Source organism: Hyperolius riggenbachi, chromosome 12, assembly GCF_040937935.1.
Source record: "Hyperolius riggenbachi isolate aHypRig1 chromosome 12, aHypRig1.pri, whole genome shotgun sequence".
Taxonomy (NCBI): domain Eukaryota; kingdom Metazoa; phylum Chordata; class Amphibia; order Anura; family Hyperoliidae; genus Hyperolius; species Hyperolius riggenbachi.
The window spans coordinates 144503416-144527968 of NC_090657.1; the positions used below are offsets into that span (position 1 = coordinate 144503416).

Here is a 24553-nt window from a genome sequence, read left to right on the forward strand (position 1 = left end):
GTTCTCATGGACATGTGCATCACTAATCCCTACCATGGTCATGGACGGATGTCCCTAATGGTCTAAAGGTGGTCACACATGATACAATAAAATGATCTGATTTTACGGCAATTCGATAAAAATGATTGGATTTCCCGAAAAATCGAAAAACAAATGTAGAGAAATTGTATGGTGCGTGGCCACCTTAAATTTGGCCAAACACCATATCATTTTTTAAATATCTTTTTAATTCAAGAATTGCAATCAATTTTTCGAACTGATTGATTGTAACATTTCAAAAATTTGGCTAATGTACCACAACCCTATGTAAATTGTTTCCCGAATTATGAAAAAAATTATTGAAAACTCTTGAAAAAACTGTTTGGGTCTGTACATCAAGTAATTGACTATCAATCACACACACACAACTTTAATAACAATCTAACACTTCGATCTTTAACAAATAAAAATGGGAAATTTGATCAGATTTCTCGAGTGAATGAGGACAATCGATCGGAATGATCCAATTGGTGTAAACATTGTATGGTGTGTGACCTCCTTTAGGCTAATTTTGGGAGTAACAATCAAGCTGTAATGAACGGGGCAGCTGCAGCGAACAGCACTGCCGCCGCAGCTGCCTCCGTGCTGCTGCCCGTCCTCCTGGCGTCTAGGACGCCAAGGACGGAACGTTGGCTCTCTCAAGGGGTCACCATCTCGTGCGGGCGCGCGCACAGACGGGACCTTTATGCTAAGAGGAGGCTCGTCAGCTGACCTGCTGGTCGGCTGACGTCAGAGGAGCCTCACGGCGCCCAGGATTGGCTGGCTGCAGGGGGCGTGCCAGTGAGGTCTCCTCTGCTTCTTAAGCCTCCAGGCTTCATTCAGACACTGTCTGCTGTCGTGAATACATCTCGTGTTAGCGCTCAGACCTTAGACTAGATCCCAGGTGTTGAAACCAAGGACTTCACACCTAGACTAGGATATTATTACATTGTTATTGATTATTCTGTGTATGATTCTGGCTATCCTCTGACTTCACTCTAAGCTTACTGATTCTGTACCTCTGCCCATCTGATTAGTTGCTGAACCTCTGCCTGATTACTCATTACTCTTCTGCCTTACGATTATATTCTGATTCTGTCCTCTCTGTTGCCAACCCTTGCCTGTCTGACCATTCTACTCACCAGTGGGCCCTCACCACTGGTGAGGTGTTAGCTTCTCCAGCTCCTCTGGTGAAGTTATTTGCTAGAGACCGGTTGCTCCTGCTCCTAGGCTGCAGTACAGTCTGAATTGCCTGCTCCTCAGGTGATCACTCGTTGCAGTACTGTTTGTACCTCCTGCTCCTAGGCTGCAGTACAGTCTCAATCACCTGCCCCTCAGGTGATCACTAGGCTGCAGTACAGTCTTGTTATCCTGCCCCTCAGGTGATCACTAGGCTGCAGTACTGTCTGAATCACCCGCTCCTCGGGAGGTTCTATCTCTTCAGTGTTAGTATCTCCAGCTTGCTGGGGTTGGTACTTTATTATACGGTCAGTTTACCGATAGTACCTCACCAGCCCCTCTGGTGAGGTCTCGCCAAACTATTAAAGTTACTGTACTCTAGTCTAGTACACAGTCAGTGTACCGATAGTACCTCACCAGCCCCTCTGGTGAGGTCTCGTCAAACTATTTAGTTACGGTTGCACCAAGCACTACACACTCAGCTCCTTGTGCTGCTATACTGGTATTATTGGTGATTCTGCAGATCACACATAATCAGGTATAGCGTCTGCATTGTTGGTGATTCTGCAGATCACCAACTAATCAGACATCTGAGCTGTGACACCCTACCGTTACACAAGCCACCAGTATGTTTTGGGATATGGGGGCAAAACTGGAGTGCCCACCACAAACATGAGGGGAATATGTAAACTCCATATATCTTTGTCGGGATTCAAACCTTGGGCAGTAGTGCTATGCAGGAGTGCTATCCAGACTGTCACAGTGCCACCCTAATGTTTTCAGCACTGTGTTAAATAAATGCTGGAAAGGGAAGGGAGAGATGAAAAAAAATAAGCATAATCTTCTTAGGTTTTAATTTTTAATGCAGCAGGTCTTGTGATGAACAGAGTAACATGAACTGGGAATTTCATGTTCCATCCTTGCACGCCACATCAATCCATCCATCACAGGGTGACAAGTAGACTACTCCATATCTAACAGAGATGAAGATGCCATGAGATTTATTACTCAGATGTTATGAATGATCGTGTCACTAATGGCAGCTGTATTAGGTACTTAAAGAGGAACTTTAACCAAAGATTGAACTTCATTCCAATCAGTTTTAGATACCCCATTTCCCAGAAGAAATCTTTACCTTTTCTCAAATAGATCATCAAGGGGGTCTGTGTGGCTGATGGTGTGGTGAAACCCCTCCCACAGTGTGATGTCATGACCGTGGTCCTGACAGTTTGATATCTGTGAACCTCAATGCATTGTGGGAAATAACAGCTTTTTCCAACTGCCAAGCAACCAATAGCTCCCTCTCCTCATAGAACTCTCAGTAACAAACATTCCGTGCAGATCACCTGGCAGAAAGATGTCGCTACCAGTGATATATTTCAGAATGTTAATGAGGGGGAGGAAAGATTTTACAATGGGCAATGGGCACTCACTAAATAATCTGTAAATTCATATTGTAAAAAATAAGCAATTTTATGTACAGTATTATGTTATTTTCACTTCAGTTCCTCTTTAAAGTGACACTAAAGCGAAAAAAAAATAATGAATTGTATGTGTAGTACGGATAATTAATAGAACATTAGCAGCAAAGAAAAGAATCTCATATTTTTATTTTTAGTTATGTAGCTTTTTTTTTTTCATATAACATTGCTTCATTCTGTAATATTTGTAGTTTACAAACTACACTCTGCATTTTAAACTATGAAACAGAGCAGAGCTAATGACCCTTTGAACGCCTCTGCAATAAAATCTTATCTGAAGTTGTCTTTCGTTGTTTCTTTGATGTATAAGTGCTTCAGAAAATAGCATTGCTCTCTGCCTGAATTAGTTGGAGAGCTCAGAGAAGCTCTTTTGCATAGATAACAACTGAAGTTTCTTAACTCTTCCTGTACTGGAAACAATATGAGACTCATATCTGTGCTACTAATGTTCTATTTCTTATGCTAGCTACACACAATGAGATTTTCTAGCAGTTTTACTGCCAGATCGATTATTTTCAACAGACCCGATCAGCTTTCGGATCGATTTTCTGATCGATTTTCCGTTAACTTTCATACAAAATCGATTGGAAATCAGATCGGACGTGCTAGAAATAATCGATCAGGCAGCAAATCTGCCAGAAAATCTCATCGTGTGTACCGAGCATTAGCTGTACTACACATACAATTCATTATCTCATGAGTTTATTTTCCCTTCAGATTCCCTTTAACCACTTAGCAACTTCTGCCACACTTTTCTATGTCCTTGTTTACAAACACCTATAAACACATGTAAATATTTGGTTCTGCTTCCTATTTTAAGAAAACTGAGTACGTATAGCACCATCTTGTGGCCAAAAAGTAAAACTACTTCCAAATACACCATTATTCACTTATCATAGAAAAATTAAATACATTTTAATTATTTTAAACTCCTTCACCCCTAATCCAAAATAAAATATTATCGCCATACTTTGTACTAGGGACACAATTTAAACATTGTAATAACCGGGACAAATGGGCAAGTAAAATGTGTCTGTTTTATGCACAATAGCACATTTTATTTTTAAGCTACAATGGCTGAAAGCTGAGAAATGGTGATTTTTTTCATTTTTTTCTTCTTCTTCCCTGTTAAATGCATATAAAATAATATAATTCTTAGCATAAAGTACTGCCCAAAGAAAGCCTAGTTTTTCTCACAAAAAATAATGTATAGATCATTTCAGTGTGATAATTAGTGATAAAGTTATTACCGAATGAATGGGAAGAGCTTTTGAAGGGGAAAAAACCTGTGGTAGAGAAGTGGTTAAAATGCCACAGTGAATAAGTCACACGAATGACACCTGTGTAGCTTTGCTGCTTCCATAGCTAAGATGCCTTGTGAGAGGTATACAGTAAAAACGCATACAAAAAAGAGATCGGAACGGAGCTCCCCCCTCCAATATAATACAACAAAATTATAAATATAACAGGATCAGCACAGCAATTTCCCATTCTTCTCTAGCACTATAGATGGTCAACTAGATTCTAATAATTCAGATTTGCATGCAAATTTAATGCAAATTGTATGCAGCTTTGAAAGAGGCCAGTCAAACACACACTTTCTCATGATTTAAATGCAAGCTGCAAGCATTTAGCATTAAATTTTCATGCATGCTGACGTTATTAGCATCCCATTGGCCATCTTCATCCAGCAATGTGTTGAATTATTCAAAATATGTCTATGCGACTCCAGCCCTGTGGAGGAGTCTTCTGTGTAAAATACATACCACTACCAAGGACTCCAGCAAAAGGATCTCAGACCCAAGTTATAAGGCGTTTATATCACTGTATACAGAGGTACTGTGGGATGCGAAGGTTTGGGCAACCTTGTTAACCACTTGAGGACCCACGCTTTACCCCCCCTTAAGGACCAGCACTGTTTTAGCTGATCTGTGCTGGGTGGGCTGTGCAGCCCCCAGCACAGATCAGGGTGCAGGCAGAGCGACCAGATCGCCCCCCTTTTTTCCCCACTAGGGGGATGATGTGCTGGGGGGTCTGATCGCTCCTGCCTGCCTGGGTGTTGCGGGGGGGGGCACCTCAAAGCCCCCCTCCGCGGCGAAATTCCCCCCCTCCCTCTCATCCCTGTCCCCCCTGGCAATCTGGGCTGCACAGGACGCTATCCGTCCTGTGCAGCCAGTGACAGGCTGTACCCTGTCACATGGCGGCGATCCCCGGCCGCTGATTGGCCGGGGATCGCCGATCTGCCTTACGGCACTGCTGCGCAGCAGCGCCGTACAATGTAAACAAAGCGGATTATTTCCGCTTGTGTTTACATTTAGCCTGCGAGCCGCGATCGGCGGCCCGCAGGCTATTCATGGAGCCCCCCGCCGTGAATTGACAGGAAGCAGCCGCTCACGCGAGCGGCTGCTTCCTGATTAATTAGCCTGCAGCCGGCGACGCAGAACTGCGTCGCTGGTCCTGCAGCTGCCACTTTGCCGACGCGCGGTATGAGTGCGCGGTCGGCAAGTGGTTAATCATCATGATTTTCCTGTATAAATTGTTGGTTGTTTCAATAAAAAAATGTCAGTTAAATATATCATATAGGAGACACACACAGTGATATTTGAGAAGTGAAATTAAGTTTATTGGATTTACAGAAAGTGTGCAATAATAGTTTAAATACAATTTGGCAGGTGCATACATTTGGGCACTGTTGTCATTTTAATGATTCCAAAAACCTTTAGAACTAATTATTGGAACTCACATAGGCTTGGTAAGCTCAGTGACCCCTGACCTACATACTCCGGTGAATCCAATTATGAGAAAAAGTATTTAAGGGGGTCAATTGTAAGTTTGCCTCCTCTTTTAATTTTCTCAGAAGAGTAGCAACATGGAAGTCTCAAAACAACTCTCAAATGACCTGAAGACAAAGATTGTTCACCATCATGGTTTAGGAGAAGGATACAGAAAGCTGTCTCAGAGATTTCAGCTGTCTGTTTCCACAGTTAGGAACATATTGAGGAAATGGATGACCACAGGTTCAAGTTAAGGCTCAAAGTGGCAGACCAAGAAAAATCTTGACTAGACAGAAGCGATGAATGGTGAGAACAGTTAGAGTCAACCCACAGAGCAACACCAAAGACCTACAACATCATCATGCAGCAGTTGAAGTCCCTGTGCATCGTGCAACCATTCAGCACACTTTGCACAAGAAGATGCTGTATGCGAGAATGATGCAGAAGAACCCTTTTATCCACCCACAGCACAAACAGAGCCGCTTGATGTATTCTAAAGCACATTTCGACAAACCAGCTTCATTTTGGAATAAGGTGCTGGGGACTGATGAAACTAAAATTGAGTTATTTGGGCATAACAAGGGGCGTTATGCATGGAGGAAAAACAACACAGCATTTCAAGAAAACACCTGCTATCTACAGTAAAATATGGTGGTGGTTCCATCATGCTGTGGGGCTATGTGGCTAGTGCAGGGACTGGGAATCTTTTCATAGTTGAGGGACGTATGGATTACACTCAGTATCGGCAGATTCTGGAGACCTATGTCCAGGAATCAGTGACAAAGCTGAAGCTGCGCCGGGGCTGGATCTTTAAACAAGACAACAACCATAAACACTGCTCAAAATCCACTAAGGCATTCATGCAGAGGAACAAGTACAATGTTCTGGAATGGCCATCTCAGTCCCCAGACCTGAATATAATTGAAAATCTGTGGTGCGAGTTAAAGAGAGCTGTCCATGCTCGGAAGACAACAAACCTAAATGAACTGGGGATGTTTTGTAAAGAGGAATGGTCCAAAATACGTTCAACCAGAATCCAGACTCTCATTGGAACCTACAGGAAGTGTTTAGAGGCTGTAATTTTTGCAAAAGGAGGATCTACTAAATATTGATTTCATTTCTTTTTTGAGGTGCCCAAATTTATGCACCTGCCTAATTTTGTTTAAACAATTATTGCACACTTTCTGTAAATCCAATAAACTTTCATTTCACTTCTCAAATATCTCAGTGTGTGTCTCCTATATGATATATTTAACTGACATTGTTTATCGTAACGACAAACGGTTTATACAGGAAAATCATGATGATTAACAAGGTTGTCCAAACTTTCGTATCCCACTGTTTATCTCCTGGTTGTTCCATATGTATGCACACAGAACCTCTTCATAAGACACGCAGCAAATCATAATAGAGAGAGAAGTTGAGAGACGAAACCGGTAGGTGGAAACCAGCAGTGGACATGCCCGCTTTGCTTTATTTATACTGCTGACTTTGGAGATGGACCATGCAGGACTGGATGAGGTCCAGAGTTGTTAGTCTTTTATGTACTGTAACAGTGAAATAGTTTTTAAATGTTTCTCGCTGATAGAAGCTTTCTTTGTCTCTCCCTGTTGTGATTTGCTCAGTGTCCTAGGAAGAGATCTGGACACCTGTCTGTATGAATATTGATGCAGCAACCTACTGGAATACCTCTGTATTGAGCGCTACAAACATCTCACTGGACTAACTATGCACGTTGCTGGACTGGGATGTGAAATTGTTACACTTTCTGTTATGTTTATGATTTTTATGCATAGGACCTTTTAACCTGGACTGTAAATACACGTTAACTGGGACTGACTGGTACCGTGCATACATGTTAATCTCATGTTACATGCCACTCCAGGTACCCTTTAAGACAGCAGGATACTGATGAAAAGATCATTTTTCTGTTTGGAAGGTGAATGAACCAGATTTTTCGCCACACACTGACATGTTTGCACACACCAGATTTCACCTTTTGACACTTAAATTGAAAATGAGAATATGAGACTCCAGGAAAGTCCTACTTACAATGAGTACTACAGATATAATTAATTGTAGAATTATATGCTTTCCTGCTCCGCTCTGCATGGCAGAAGTAAAGTCCGGTATTTTATAATCGATTTTAATTAAGACAAATAAAACACTTGACTTTATTTTGCATATACTGTATACTCTTTAAAAGAGGAGGTTCACTATCAGTCCTTCAGGTGGGATGCAGTATGAGGGTGGGCAGCATGTACTCTGAGTTGACCAATTGTACTGCTGCCCTGTGTACCCCACCTCTTCCCACCCCCTTTGGTGGCTGCTTTGCACCTTCCTCACATATCTGTACAGCAATCATTCCTCAAACTGTCATCTAGAACAATCACTAACAATAATCCTGCCTGAAAGTAATTTAGAGTCTGTACTCAGCTTTAGAGAGGCATTTTATAAAAATGTCAATGACAAAATTTGTTGAAAACAGTATCAGTTACTTAGATAAAAGCCTCTCTTTTTTCTTTTCTTTGTTTTGCTTGATTTAATTTTGCTGCCATTGCTTTGGGGAGTAAATCAGTTACATTGCATTCTAATGCATTATCTAGAGAACTCCATTCGGTAATACGCTGTACACAGCTGAAGCCTTCACTGCTAAGTAGCACATTGGAAAGCAGCATTGTATTCCCTAGAAATAGTCTATTATTTCCAGCGTTCTCATAGTAAGTAGGTCATCTTGTTCGGACATGGTTGAGTCATTTAGAAGACAGATAAAATGTGGCCCTGTTGCACTGATAGAATGTCACCCTTTCAATTTTTAGGTGTATTTTTATAAATGTAGCACAATGTGGTGGGGTCAGTCCACAATTCCCTGAATTCTGTGAGTATATATACTTATAATCAGCTGCTGTCCTGTAGCAAATAGAGGCTGTTCAAAGGCAAGAAGAGGGCAGACTGTGATATTTGTCATTAAAAGCCATTTGGAATCGGTCATGTGATATAGAATTACAGAAAGTCAAAGCCCATTTCCTAGGACTTATACACTGTATATATAGGTTAGGGCCACATTTTACTTAGCCCTTAGCCCTCTTCACTGGTAGCTGCTCTGTGTGTGTGTGTGTGTGTGTGTGTGTGTGTGTGTGTGTGTGTGTGTGTGTGTGTTGTGTTTTGTGTGTGTATGTGTGTTAGTGTACATTGCTGGTATAGCTATACATAAGAAGAGTAGTGGATAGCACTCTTGCCTGCAGCTCAGTATCCCTAGTTTGTATTTTTGCCTATGCTTGCATCAGTTCTCCCCCGTCCCTCCAGTTTCCTCCCACATCCTAGAAACATAAAGATAGGTTAACGGCTTTCCCCACAATTGGCCTTAAAATGAATCGGAGTTGAGAGAGATATGGGGGCTGCCATATTTATTTCCTTTTAAACAATACTAGTTGCCTGGAAGTCCTGCTGTTCTCTTTGGCTGCAGTAGTATCTATATCACACACCTGAAACAAGCATGCAGCTTGTCCTGTCAGACTTGAATCAGAGACGCTCCTGGCTTTGGTTGCTCTGCACTAGAACTGGATTATCCACAGGGCAACTTAGGCAGGTGCCTAGGGACTGATGGGTGTTTAGGGGCCTGGCTGACACATTTTCTGATACCCGCTCCCTATTGTATTTTACCAAAGAAGCCAGGAGGCCAGCAAGAGGAGCCAGATCTGCTCTCTCGCCTATGGCCCCATTTCACATTAATCCTTCTTTGCTCTGCACAACCTTCAGGAGCACCATTGAAGAGAGTCTGCAGAGAGGACAGAGCATGTGCCCATGCTCCAATTGCTCTCAGTCAGAGCTTTGAACGGGAGTATCGCTCCAAGAGCAATGGAGCTTTTGGGGGCACTGAAGAAGCCCCAGATATGTCCCCCTAACATATTTTTCCTTAGTTCACATATCCTTTAAAAACCAGAGAATTTTAGGTCTACCATTATAAAGTGACCATTATAAAGTGACTTATATATCCCTTTGGCACCCCTAATATTACATATTGAGCATTTGTGTCCGGCCTTGTTGGAAGGTTGGTACCCATCCATATCCCAGAAAGTAACTATTTTTAGACTCAAGTTGGATTGTGTTCATTCTCCCCACCCGACTATTTTGTGTAATTTTACTCTGTTTTACACACTGTTCTTTGATATTTGAACATGGGGGTGAGTGAAGATTAGGCACCACCGGGAGGGTTTAAGGTTAGGGGGTGGGGGGGGTGGGGGGTTCAGGGAGCCCTGCTGGCTAAGTCTTGCTGGGGGGCCCACCAGGTTCTCGGTACGCCCCCTCTCTTGGTTTCTTTGTTTCGTGTTTTTCTAAAATGTGTAATTCACTGATCTAATACCACCACACTTTCCGAAATGAGAGAGGGACAATTATGAAAATAAAAATATTTAGGGAGAGGCAAGTTCCTGGCTACATCCTGACTCCCAGAACATGTAAAATGCATGAGCATAAGACACACTTCATGCATTTACAGATGTCAGAAATGATCATCATCATAATAGACAAAAAATAGTAAAAGAAAAATACGAGAAAAACAGAAGCCACAGAAACACAAAAGATTACCATTTCACCTTCAGACTGGAAACCAATAAGTAAGGCAGCCATTTAAAGAAAGGACACAGCTTAGGGCCCAGTTCATATTAGCGTTTTTTTTGCGGATCGGAACCGGAATGTATACTGTACAAACAGAATGGATGTGAATGGATCCAATGTTAACCTATGGACCCATTCACCAGTGGTGCTCAGCAGAGCTCGAATATTCGAGTAGCTCGAATATTCGAGCTCTTTTTCAGCTATTCGAGCTCGGTATTCGAGCTCCGAATAGCTGGAGCTATTCGAATGGGCTATCCGAGTACACTCGAATAGCCCATTCACTATTCGAGCTATTCGAGCAACTCGGCGCTATTCGAGCTCGGTACCGAGCTCGAATAGCGTCATAGCCCAGATTGATGTCCTTAGAGCCAATCAGAGGGCTCCCAGGCCCTCTGACGGCAGCCAATCACAGAGGGGGACCCTGGCCAGCCCCTACCCTATAAATAGCGGCCGCCATGTTACGTTTCTCCATGCTTGCCTGAGACTTGTACAGAGAGAGAGTTGCTCCTTTGTGCTTTGGCTTAGCAAGTGCTCTATTGTGATCATTTACCTAGCGTTTTTGCTCACCTACACCTGCCATATACACCTATATTGTTGTTAGTTAGATAGACATTGTATTTTAGTTAGTAGCTTGTGTGTTACATTAGAGACAGGCAGCTGCTGCAAGCTTACAGGTTTAGGCCTCAGGGGGGCCTTGCCTCTGTGGGCAGCTGTCCTCTGTTTATTTCTCTCATCTATACCAGTATTTCTGCTGTCCTTTACTAATAGTATTGTAGTTATACTGTACTAGGAGTAGGACACTCACTGACTGTCACTGTTTATAGGCTACTAGCTAGCTCCTGCGTGTGTGCACTCACTCACTGTCTGTGTGTACACACACTCTATTTCCTTCTGATTACTGATAGATTATTGTTAGTTAGTTGTACTTACTGTTACTACTTACTCTTACTGTACTAGGAGTCTAGGACACTCAGTCAGACAGTCACTGTGTTCATAGGCTACTAGCTCCTGCGTGCGGTCACTCACTGTCTGAGTGTACACACACCACCCACACTCCATTTCCTTCTGATCGCTGATTGATTATTGTAATTAGTTAGTTCTACTTACTGTTACTACTTACTCTTACTGTACTAGGAGTCTAGGACACTCAGTCACTGTGTTCATAGGCTACTAGCTCCTGCGTGCGGTCACTCACTGTCTGAGTGTACACACACCACCCACACTCCATTTCCTTCTGATCGCTGATTGATTATTGTAATTAGTTAGTTCTACTTACTGTTACTACTTACTCTTACTGTACTAGGAGTCTAGGACACTCAGTCACTGTGTTCATAGGCTACTAGCTCCTGCGTGCGGTCACTCACTGTCTGAGTGTACACACACCACCCACACTCCATTTCCTTCTGATCGCTGATTGATTATTGTAATTAGTTAGTTGTACTTACTGTTACTACTTACTCTTACTGTACTAGGAGTCTAGGACACTCAGTCACTGTGTTCATAGGCTACTAGCTCCTGCGTGCGGTCACTCACTGTCTGAGTGTACACACACCACCCACACTCCATTTCCTTCTGATCGCTGATTGATTATTGTAATTAGTTAGTTGTACTTACTGTTACTACTTACTCTTACTGTACTAGGAGTCTAGGACACTCAGTCACTGTGTTCATAGGCTACTAGCTCCTGCGTGCGGTCACTCACTGTCTGAGTGTACACACACCACCCACACTCCATTTCCTTCTGATCGCTGATTGATTATTGTAATTAGTTAGTTCTACTTACTGTTACTACTTACTCTTACTGTACTAGGAGTCTAGGACACTCAGTCACTGTGTTCATAGGCTACTAGCTCCTGCGTGCGGTCACTCACTGTCTGAGTGTACACACACCACCCACACTCCATTTCCTTCTGATCGCTGATTGATTATTGTAATTAGTTAGTTCTACTTACTGTTACTACTTACTCTTACTGTACTAGGAGTCTAGGACACTCAGTCACTGTGTTCATAGGCTACTAGCTCCTGCGTGCGGTCACTCACTGTCTGAGTGTACACACACCACCCACACTCCATTTCCTTCTGATCGCTGATTGATTATTGTAATTAGTTAGTTGTACTTACTGTTACTACTTACTCTTACTGTACTAGGAGTCTAGGACACTCAGTCACTGTGTTCATAGGCTACTAGCTCCTGCGTGCGGTCACTCACTGTCTGAGTGTACACACACCACCCACACTCCATTTCCTTCTGATCGCTGATTGATTATTGTAATTAGTTAGTTGTACTTACTGTTACTACTTACTCTTACTGTACTAGGAGTCTAGGACACTCAGTCACTGTGTTCATAGGCTACTAGCTCCTGCGTGCGGTCACTCACTGTCTGAGTGTACACACACCACCCACACTCCATTTCCTTCTGATCGCTGATTGATTATTGTAATTAGTTAGTTCTACTTACTGTTACTACTTACTCTTACTGTACTAGGAGTCTAGGACACTCAGTCACTGTGTTCATAGGCTACTAGCTCCTGCGTGCGGTCACTCACTGTCTGAGTGTACACACACCACCCACACTCCATTTCCTTCTGATCGCTGATTGATTATTGTAATTAGTTAGTTGTACTTACTGTTACTACTTACTCTTACTGTACTAGGAGTCTAGGACACTCAGTCACTGTGTTCATAGGCTACTAGCTCCTGCGTGCGGTCACTCACTGTCTGAGTGTACACACACCACCCACACTCCATTTCCTTCTGATCGCTGATTGATTATTGTAATTAGTTAGTTCTACTTACTGTTACTACTTACTCTTACTGTACTAGGAGTCTAGGACACTCAGTCACTGTGTTCATAGGCTACTAGCTCCTGCGTGCGGTCACTCACTGTCTGAGTGTACACACACCACCCACACTCCATTTCCTTCTGATCGCTGATTGATTATTGTAATTAGTTAGTTCTACTTACTGTTACTACTTACTCTTACTGTACTAGGAGTCTAGGACACTCAGTCACTGTGTTCATAGGCTACTAGCTCCTGCGTGCGGTCACTCACTGTCTGAGTGTACACACACCACCCACACTCCATTTCCTTCTGATCGCTGATTGATTATTGTAATTAGTTAGTTCTACTTACTGTTACTACTTACTCTTACTGTACTAGGAGTCTAGGACACTCAGTCACTGTGTTCATAGGCTACTAGCTCCTGCGTGCGGTCACTCACTGTCTGAGTGTACACACACCACCCACACTCCATTTCCTTCTGATCGCTGATTGATTATTGTAATTAGTTAGTTCTACTTACTGTTACTACTTACTCTTACTGTACTAGGAGTCTAGGACACTCAGTCACTGTGTTCATAGGCTACTAGCTCCTGCGTGCGGTCACTCACTGTCTGAGTGTACACACACCACCCACACTCCATTTCCTTCTGATCGCTGATTGATTATTGTAATTAGTTAGTTCTACTTACTGTTACTACTTACTCTTACTGTACTAGGAGTCTAGGACACTCAGTCACTGTGTTCATAGGCTACTAGCTCCTGCGTGCGGTCACTCACTGTCTGAGTGTACACACACCACCCACACTCCATTTCCTTCTGATCGCTGATTGATTATTGTAATTAGTTAGTTCTACTTACTGTTACTACTTACTCTTACTGTACTAGGAGTCTAGGACACTCAGTCACTGTGTTCATAGGCTACTAGCTCCTGCGTGCGTGCACTCACTGTCTGAGTGTACACACACTAAATTTACTTGTGATTACTACTGATTATTGTAACTGCTAGTTGTACTTCCTGACTGTTACTACTTACTTACTGTACTAGGGGTCACTCACTCAGTCACCTCACCAACCAACCCACTCCATTAAAGTACCCCACTTTTCACCCGCCCTTTTACAAAACTTTTGTCTATACGCCCAAAACATTTAAGATGTCTGGAAGTGGCAGCCAGCGCGGTTTGGGCAAGGGGAAGGGCAGCAAGGGAATCAGGAGGAGAGGGAGCAGCATTGTGGCAAGCCGCGGCCGCGGGCGCGCCACCATGCACAGTTCCGCAGCAGCAGCAGCAGCGTCAGTGGCTAACATTCCTCCCATAGCCACTGGCCGTGGACGCCTTGGGCGCCGCCCAGCAGGAGCATCTGCAACTCACGCTGCAGAGACACAGCAGCAGCAGCGTGTAGCACCTGCTCCGATTTTCCTCCAGCCGGGTCGGAAACGTCCCATTGAGGAAAAGGATGCAGACACTGTGGTGCAACTCATGACGGAGGATGAGCAGCCCGCCATCAGCTCTGCATCCGAGGCCTCCACCCTCACCACCACCACCACCACCACCCCTGTTCGCAGCAGCCGCCCAGCAGGGTCTGGGGAGGAGGCCAGTTCACCGTCAGTCGCCGACCTCTCATTCAGCACTCTTTTGACCCCAGGCATGATGAGTCAATTGTCTGCTGTTGTTGGCGATTTTGAGGAGGAGATGCTGATGGGCACTTTGGGGGATGAGGGATTGGACAGCAAGACTGTGGCGACAGTCAAGCAGCCCATCCATGCATCAGGAGAGGAGTTTGGGGGGTCATCATCCCAGCAGGACATGTTTGAGGAGGGGGAGGATGATGTTGATGACCCGGTGACAGACAGAGACTGGGTGCCACCACCTCCAGGGGATGTCGTCCTCAGCAGCTCGGAGGAGGAGGAGGATGCGCTTGTGGGCCTTGCAAGGAGGCGCATCATTGCAAGCATTGGCAGCGACCCACAGCCTGCTGGTGTCTCAGGCTCAGCAGCAGCAGCAGCAGCATCAGCCAGTACCACCACCAGCCGCACCCAAGCCCCCCCCCCAACCACCACAGGGAGACAGGCAGCAGCGCTTCCATGCCGTAGGGGGATGTTTCTGTCACCAATCTGGCGCTTTTTCACCATGCCCACTGTGTACAGCAAGTACGCCACTTGCAACCACTGTCAGCGGAAGTTGAGCAGAGGTGCAGACCCCTTAAAGTTCAGCACCAGCTCGCTGATCAACCACCTTGCGGCTAAACATTTCCACCAGCATGAGGAGTTCCAGAGGCTGAAGGCATCTGGTGCTGGCAGTGGCACCACACCCATCACTGCACAGCCTTCAGCAGCAGCAACAGCAGCCACCCGCCCTCCTGCTCCTCCAGCAGCACCAGCAGGAGTGCGGAAACGCACTGCTCCTCCCCCCTCTGCAACTCCTGCCGCCGACACTGAGGCCTGTTCTGGCAGCCAGTCCTCAGTGGCCTCCTCCGCTGTGTCTGGTGATTCCCGTGTCAGCAAAAGGCCACGCCAGAGCCTTTTGAGCGAGTCCTTCCAGGGGGTGGTTAGGGCTCTGCCTCCCAGCAGCCGTCGCGTGCGGCAGCTGAACGGCTTGCTGGCACGGGCCATGTGCTCCCAACTCCTGCCGTACACGCTCGTGCAGGAGGGGAGCGACATGCGGGCGCTGCTTGCTTGTGCAGCCCCAGACTGGCAGCTCCCCAGCAGACACTTTTTCTCCCGCAAGGCCATTCCAGCACTGCACCGCTTTGTGATGGCCAATGTGGAGCGAGGGCTGGAGCACGCGGTTGGTGAAAGGGTCCACGTCACCATGGACTCCTGGAGCAGCCGCTTCGGGACAGGCCGCTACCTGTCCTTCACTGTCCACTGGGTCAGCTTGGTGGAAGGGGGTGAGGATGGGAGAGCAGCAGCGGGCACAGCAGCAGCAGCAGCAGCAACACAGTGGGTGGTGCCACCCCGCAGGGTCAGGGGAACTGCAGCGGGTTCCTCCGATCCTCTGCCATCCTCCGCCACACCTGGCCAAACCCCCCGCCTCAGCAGCAGCGTGAAGGCCCGCCACTGCCAAGCGCTGCTGCACTTGGTCAGCCTTGGCAAGACCAAGCTGACGGCAGCCCACGTGTTGGCCAAACTCCAGGAGCAGGAGAGGATTTGGCTGACCCCCAGAGGCCTCAGAGTCGGAGAGGTGGTGTCCGACAATGGGGCCAATCTGGTTGCTGCCATAGACAGGGGAAACCTGACCCACATCCCCTGTCTTGCCCACGTGCTGAACCTGGTGGTGCAGAAGTTCCTGCGCACCTACCAGGGGATGGGCGAACTGCTGGAAACGGCAAGGAATGTTGTGCGTCACTTCCGGCGCTCGGCTGCAGCCTGTGCGAGCCTGGAAGACGTGCAAAAGGAGCTGGATCTGCCACGCCATTGGCTGATCATTGACGTTCCGACTCGCTGGAACTCCACCCTGGCGATGTTGGAGCGTATGGTTGAACAGAGGCACGCTGTCAACCAGTACCTTGCCCTGGCCACTGTTTCCGCAGCTCGGAGAAGGGACAAGACCAGCAACATCCCGTCCATCGTCCCCGATGATGACTGGAGGCACATGCAGCAGGTGTGCTTTGTGCTGGCTCCCTTCCTGCAGGCCACAAACATGGTGAGCAGGGACCATGCTATGGTCTGCGAGTGGGTGCCCCTGGTTTCTCTGCTGAACAGGGCCCTCGATGGTTTGCTGGAACAGGGAGCGGCAGCCTTGGACCAGCAGGAGCGGCAACCAGCTGCGCAGTCCACCTCTGAGGGGGAGGAGGAGGAGGACTTGGTGGAGGTCCCTGACCTGGCTGCTGATGAGGGGGATCAGCACAGCGCAGCTGAGTTGGTGCGGGGGTGGAGAGAGGATGAGGCGGCAGAGGAGGAGGATGAGGACAGCACTGACGTCGATGTGCCAGCAGACGTGGCCCGCCTCTTCCCAATGGCAGCGCACATGCTGGCGTGCCTGCGCAGGGACCCCAGGGTGATCCAGATGAAGCAGAGGGAGGACATCTGGATCAGCATGATGTTGGACCCACGCCTCAAGGGGAAGTTGAGCCAGTTCCTGCCGCCTGCAGGAGGAGACCCAGCGCAACAAATAAGGAGCTTGCAGCAGGCCCTTGTTGAGCGCTTGGAGGAAGCCTTCCCCCAGCCTTCCACCCCCACTGTCCAGCAGCCAGCACAGAGGCAGCAGCAGGTGCCTGCATCCAGCAGCAGCAAGCGCCCCACAGACCTGCTGTCTCTCAGCCACGAGCTCTACAGGACTGTAGAGGCTCCGGCAGCAGTGACTAGAGAGGAGATGCATGCAGCAGCATCCTCCTCCGGTCACAGCCAGCGCCTGACCCGCATGGTGGCTGACTACATGGGGTCGTACAGCGGGCTTGACAGCGATGCCCCTGTTGATCCCATGGAGTATTGGGTCAAGCGCATGGAGATCTGGAGCGAGCTAGCGCAGTACGCCCTGGAAGTGCTGTCCTGCCCCCCTTCCAGCGTGCTGTCCGAGCGCTGCTTCAGTGCAGCTGGTGGCGTGGTCACCGAGAAACGCTCACGTCTGTCTCACAAGTCTGTGGACAGACTGACGTTTCTCAAGATGAACCAGGCGTGGGTGGAAGGCGAGTTCCTGGCCCCTGTTGTCGGCGAGAGGGGGACATGAACTGGCTGCCGGAACCATCGTTAATGTGCCTTACCACCCTTTACCACCTCCTGGCTCCTGCTCACTAAGCCAGCCTGGTTCACTTTGACTATTACGTCGCCTGCAGCCACACATTTTACACCTACAGTGGGCTGCTGTGTACTGCCCTTCTGCTGTCTGTCTGTGTTTCCCACTGCCAGGGTACACAGAATGACCTTCTTCTGCTGCCACTCTGCCACCAGCTATTACGTCAAACAATAGCTATATTGGTTGCAAAACCGAAACCAAACAAACCATTAAAAAAAAAAAAGGTTTAATTTTTCTGAGGTGCCCGGGTTGAAAACTGTGTTGTTCCAGTTGTGTATTGGACACAATGTGGGCTGCACGACCGCTGTCTGGGACCTCCTGTTGTGTTTATTTACGGCCCTGGTATCACCGCTAGGTACCAGGGCTATTATGTCACGCTGCCTACCTGCTGCCACACTCACACTGCTCCTCCATACCTCCTCCTGCTGCTGCTGCTGCTGTCTGTCTGTGTTTCCCACTGCCAGGGTACACAGATGATTTACCTTCTGCTGCCACTCTGCCACCAGCTATTACGTCAAACAATAGCTGCTCGCCTACTCCTCCATTCCTCCTCCTGCTGCTGCTGTCTGTCTGTGTTTCCCACTGCCAGGGTACACAGAATTACCTTCTTCTGCTGCCACTCTGCCACCAGCTATTACGTCCAAAAATAGCTAAATTGGTTGTAAAACCAAAAACCAAAAAACCATTAAAAAAAAAAAAGGTTTAATTTTTCTGAGGTGCCCGGGTTGAAAACTGTGTTGTCCCAGTTGTGTATTGGACACAATGTGGGCTGCACGACCGCTGTCTGGGACCTCCTGTTGTGTTTATTTACGGCCCTGGTATCACCGCTAGGTACCAGGGCTATTATGTCACGCTGCCTACCTGCTGCCACACTCACACTACTCCTCCATTCCTCCTGCTGCTGCTGTCTGTCTGTGTTTCCCACTGCCAGGGTACACAGAATTACCTTCTGCTGCCACACTGCCACCAGCTATTACGTCAAACAATAGCTGCTCACATAATTACTCTCCTCCATTCCTCCTCCTGCTGCTGCTGCTGTCTGTCTGTGTTTCCCACCGCCAGGGTACACAGATTTACCTTCTGCTGCCACTCTGCCACCAGCTATTACGTCAAAAAATAGCTATATATCTGTGTAATTGGTTGTAAAACCAAAACTACAAAACCATTACAAAAAAAGGTTTAATTTTTCTGAGGTGCCCGGGTTGAAAACTGTGTTGTCCCAGTTGTGTATTGGACACAATGTGGGCTGCACGACCGCTGTCTGGGACCTCCTGTTGTGTTTATTTACGGCCCTGGTATCACCGCTAGGTACCAGGGCTATTATGTCACGCTGCCTACCTGCTGCCACACTCACACTGCTCCTCCATACCTCCTCCTGCTGCTGCTGCTGCTGTCTGTCTGTGTTTCCCACTGCCAGGGTACACAGATGATTTACCTTCTGCTGCCACTCTGCCACCAGCTATTACGTCAAACAATAGCTGCTCGCCTACTCCTCCATTCCTCCTCCTGCTGCTGCTGTCTGTCTGTGTTTCCCACTGCCAGGGTACACAAAATTACCTTCTTCTGCTGCCACTCTGCCACCAGCTATTACGTCCAAAAATAGCTAAATTGGTTGTAAAACCAAAAACCAAAAAACCATTAAAAAAAAAAAAAGGTTTAATTTTTCTGAGGTGCCCGGGTTGAAAACTGTGTTGTCCCAGTTGTGTATTGGACACAATGTGGGCTGCACGACCGCTGTCTGGGACCTCCTGTTGTGTTTATTTACGGCCCTGGTATCACCGCTAGGTACCAGGGCTATTATGTCACGCTGCCTACCTGCTGCCACACTCACACTACTCCTCCATTCCTCCTGCTGCTGCTGTCTGTCTGTGTTTCCCACTGCCAGGGTACACAGAATTACCTTCTGCTGCCACACTGCCACCAGCTATTACGTCAAACAATAGCTGCTCACATAATTACTCTCCTCCATTCCTCCTCCTGCTGCTGCTGCTGTCTGTCTGTGTTTCCCACCGCCAGGGTACACAGATTTACCTTCTGCTGCCACTCTGCCACCAGCTATTACGTCAAAAAATAGCTATATATCTGTGTAATTGGTTGTAAAACCAAAACTACAAAACCATTACAAAAAAAGGTTTAATTTTTCTGAGGTGCCCGGGTTGAAAACTGTGTTGTCCCAGTTGTGTATTGGACACAATGTGGGCTGCACGACCGCTGTCTGGGACCTCCTGTTGTGTTTATTTACAGCCATGGTATCACCGCTAGGTACCAGGGCTATTATGTCACGCTGCCTGCCTCATTGACTGCATGCTGCCACACACTCATCCTCCTCCTCCTGCTGCTAAATTTACCTCCTGCTGTCTGTGTGTTTCCACTGCCAGGGAGCACATACAATGGCGCTTCCAACATGCGTGCGCCACCAGCTATTTGTTGTTACGCTCAAAAATAGCTGCATTTCTTTAAAAAAAAAAAAATGAAAAGAGAAATAAGTGACGAAGAAGACGATATAGAAGAAGATGAAGAAGAAGAAGAAGATGAAGAAGATGAAGAAGAAGATGAAGAAGATGAAGAAGAAGATGAAGAAGATGAAGAAGAAGATGAAGAAGAAGATGAAGAAGATGAAGAAGAAGATGAAGAAGAAGAAGAAGAAGAAGAAGATGAAGAAGATGAAGATGAAGAAGATGAAGAAGAAGATGAAGATGAAGATGAAGAAGAAGATGAAGAAGATGAAGATGAAGATGAAGAAGATGAAGAAGAAGATGAAGAAGATGAAGAAGAAGATGAAGAAGAAGAAGAAGAAGAAGAAGAAGATGAAGAAGAAGATGAAGAAGATGAAGATGAAGATGAAGATGAAGAAGATGAAGATGAAGAAGATGAAGAAGAAGATGAAGAAGATGAAGAAGAAGATGAAGAAGAAGAAGAAGAAGAAGATGAAGAAGATGAAGATGAAGAAGATGAAGAAGAAGATGAAGAAGATGAATATGAAGAAGATGAAGAAGATGAAGAAGAAGATGAAGAAGATGAAGATGAAGAAGATGAAGAAGATGAAGATGAAGAAGATGAAGAAGAAGATGAAGAAGATGAAGAAGATGAAGAAGAAGATGAAGAAGAAGAAGAAGAAGAAGAAGAAGAAGAAGATGAAGAAGATGAAGATGAAGAAGATGAAGAAGAAGATGAAGAAGATGAAGATGAAGAAGATGAAGAAGATGAAGAAGAAGATGAAGAAGATGAAGAAGATGAAGAAGAAGATGAAGAAGATGAAGAAGAAGATGAAGAAGAAGAAGAAGAAGAAGATGAAGAAGATGAAGATGAAGAAGATGAAGAAGAAGATGAAGAAGATGAAGATGAAGAAGATGAAGAAGATGAAGAAGAAGATGAAGAAGATGAAGATGAAGAAGATGAAGAAGATGAAGATGAAGAAGATGAAGATGAAGAAGATGAAGAAGAAGAAGAAGAAGATGAAGAAGAAGAAGAAGATATAGAAGAAGAAGAAGAAGATATAGAAGATAAAGAAGAAGAAGAAGAAGAAGTATATACAGTACTGAACAAAATTCTGGACACAACTTCTCTTTTCACCTTTTTTTTTTTTTAAAGGAACATCCCCACATAATCACTTGCTGTTGTCACTTGGAAAAAAATATGTTTCTTGCATCATTAACCCTCAAAACAAGTGTTGGGAAGCTATTTAAGGCCAATTCGAATAGTCAGCTCGAATAGTTAGCTCGAATACCGACTCAAATAGTGAGCTCGAAGTCCGAGGTCGAATCGAATAGTAAAAATTATTCGACTCGAATATTCGACTGACCTCGAATAATTTACTATTCGAATTCGACCAAACTCGAATTTTAAAAAGGGGTATTTGAGCATCACTACCATTCACATGCGTCCGTTGGTACGGATACATTCCGTACGTTCCGGTCCACGGATCTAAAAATGCTGCAGGCCCTAATTTTACGGACCGTTCTGCCCAGCAGAACGGATCCGGACAAAAAATACTGCAGCATCGGGGCAATGTAAAACGGATTGTTTCTTCACACTACTGAAGAAACGGACCGTTCCACGGGGGATGGAGGCTTGTGCTGACGCGAATCTAGCGACGGGAGGGTGCAGCAGCCAGGCAGGTGGGTAAGGGAGGGTTTATACCTACCTAATTTTCAGTAGTAGTCGGCGGTAGTAGAGACTTCCGTCTTCTTCCGCGTCATGTGATTACATGACGCATCATGTGACTAGTCACATGATGCGCTGTGTAGTCAAAGCGGAAGAAAAGGAACCCTCTACCGCCGGCTACTACTGAAAATTAGGTATGTATTTGCTGAGTTAAAATGGATCCGATCAATCATTGATTAGATCCGGGCCACGGACTGAGCCATCTAAATCCGGTGAAGCGGAGACTGAATACGCTCACCGGATCCTTTTGGCACAGATCGCTAATGTGAACCGGGCCTTAGAGCCGTAAAGGAATATAATTAGTTAAATAGTACATTTATTTATTTAGCTGTCCAAAATGAGGTAAAATTAATTCCTTTGCAGCCTCCCCCTTTCTGCATATGGTAGCACATTTGCATTTATTATCAATGCACACAGTTATGTGCATTGCACTTCTGTACTTTTTTGGACTAAATATATTAAAAGTACCTTACTGACTGGGTCCTGACATTCCTTTTCCTGGTAAGGCAACATTGCAATTTTATAGGACAAACCAAGTAACTGGATGTTGTCCAAACACCTCCAACCCCTAACCACCTATATAAGGTCATTGTCTTTCTCTGTGAGCACTGAGCCAGTTACCTGACCCCATTCATCTCTTCACTTAGTTGGTGAGAGGTAAACATATTGCTGCAAGCACTGCAGCTGTGTGTGTGTGTGTGTGTGTGTGTGTGTGTGTGTGTGTGTGTGTCGGGGGGGGGCAGAGAGCCACAGATTTAACTCTATGCTCGGCAAAGCTAATCTGCCCGGCTGATCGATGGCTCAGTGGTGGTCGGGGCTGCTGTACACATGCCAGATTATCGGTGAGGTGGTCGTTATCAGCCACCACAGCTGCCATCAATCTAGCATGTGTACGTGCCCTCAGTTCTCACACTGTCAAGTCGGTATGTAGGTTTATGTGGGTAAAGAGCAGACATAAGCCTCTGCTTGAAAAGCAAACAAAGGAAGAAGCTTCTGGTGGAGAGTTGCACTGATCATAAGCAGCAGCTTGCTTTGACCTGGATATAACATGAAATATGGCTGCTTCTAGTACTAACTGTACTGTACCCAGGGAAGGGTGGGGATGGGGAGGATTGTGATTTTTACACAGATGATGTGTTACTGTGGGGCAAAAGTATGTAAGACAACTATATTATTATAACAAACTGCAATTTTCCTTTAAGGATTTTATTCTGTTGCTATTAAACAAGCAACTATAGGTATAAAAGAATGTAATCCTATTTGCTACAGTCGTTTATTCACGTGGATATGAAATAACTGTCCTGCTTGCCTGTTATTGGCTGTTGCCGTGTGCATCCTAGGGTCACACCTGCTGTATTGCATCGTGTATGGCCATATTTAGTTTCTGTAAAATCAGGGCAGTAATATAGGGCAATTCCATGGCACAATAGTGCTTTGCAGGAGACACAGTAAAACACGAGATAAGGCAGGATGTCAAGTAACACATGCCGGTCTCGGATAAACAGACATTTAATTCCGTTAATGATATTAATTAAGAAACAGTAAGGGGTCTGACTTCTGCATCAAGCGCTTAGAAAAAAGACAAAATGAAGGACATGGCGATGGATGTAAGTACAAGATGAAAAGAAGGTGAGGGGGAGGGGAGGAGATGTGTTATAGAGGTCAATACACTGGAGCCACACAGATGTAGAATTCATTATTGGCTTGTGACTTCTTAATGTGTGTTCAGTGATATGTCCTAAACAGAATGTGTCATATTCATACAAGGCATACTCTGCATCCATCTTCGAGCTTTGCTGCGGCCTTGTGGCTCCAGTTTCTGCGCATAGATGGAGCATTTTACAGCATAGAATTGTGAACTCCCACTCAGTCTGTCCACCATGCATGTTGATGATGATATAGGCACATTATGCACCACTGTCTGCAGCTGCCGATGCACACAGCGACCCTCTGTGCTCAATATTCACATGGAAACGTGTCCAGAATAATACAGGAGCTACACACAACAGGCAACGTATAGCCGGAAACATTAGGCCAGTTGTTGCAGCTGCCTCGTTTCTGCCGGATTTAGGTTTATGTTAGCCTTCATCTTGGGTCAAAATATATTCTTATACATATTAATGAGGGTGGGCTATCTCATTTACTGGCAGGGACATGCTCCCCGCGCACCGGAGAATTCATTTGTGACATCAGCAGCCTGTCAACTTTCAGAGCACTCGATCTGTTTGTGACATCGATTTAAAGGAAAAGTCTTGGAAATTAAAAAAATCCCCCTCTTAAGTGAACCTTAAAGAGGACCTGAAGTGAAAATAAACTTATGAGATAGTTATTTCTATGTGTAGTGCGGATGATAAATAGAACATTACTAACAGAAAAATGAGTCCCGTATTTTTATTTTCAGTTTAATAGCTTAATTTTAAAGTTTGCATCACATTGTCACATTTGCTGTTTAGAATCAACTCTGCTATCTTAAGCTGAAAGAGAAGTAATGCCGGTTTGAATTGTCCTGCAGTAAAGCCTCATTAGAAGCCTTATCTAAATGTTTCTAAACTGTTTCAGCCTCTATTTTCTTTTCAAGAAACCAGACTGAATTCGACAAGCTGTCAAAAAAAACCTCTTTTACATAGACAATAACTCTTGCTGTACTGGAAAACAGAAAGGGACTTCAGAGAATGTCTTACTGGAATTAGTATTATCGTCATGTCACTTCAGGTATGCTTTAAAGTGACCCTGAGTAGTGTCTTGAAATAAAAATTTGCTTTAACTACTTGAAGACCGCCCCACGCCAATGGGTGTGGTCACGGCG

At 45.5% G+C, this 24553-nt stretch overlaps 1 protein-coding gene across 4 annotated transcripts in view; it reads left to right on the top strand.

Moving 5' to 3' along the window:
- Positions 1-24553, top strand: part of DLGAP4 (DLG associated protein 4) — a 367380-nt gene that overhangs the window by 155689 nt on the left and 187138 nt on the right. The window contains exon 1 of one of the 4 annotated variants that reach the window (XM_068263409.1): positions 24441-24459. The exons of the other annotated variants lie outside the window; for them this stretch is intronic. The gene's annotated coding sequence lies outside the window, so the exon portion shown is untranslated. Of the gene's footprint in view, positions 1-24440; positions 24460-24553 lie in introns of those variants that run through there. 4 annotated transcript variants of the gene reach the window in all.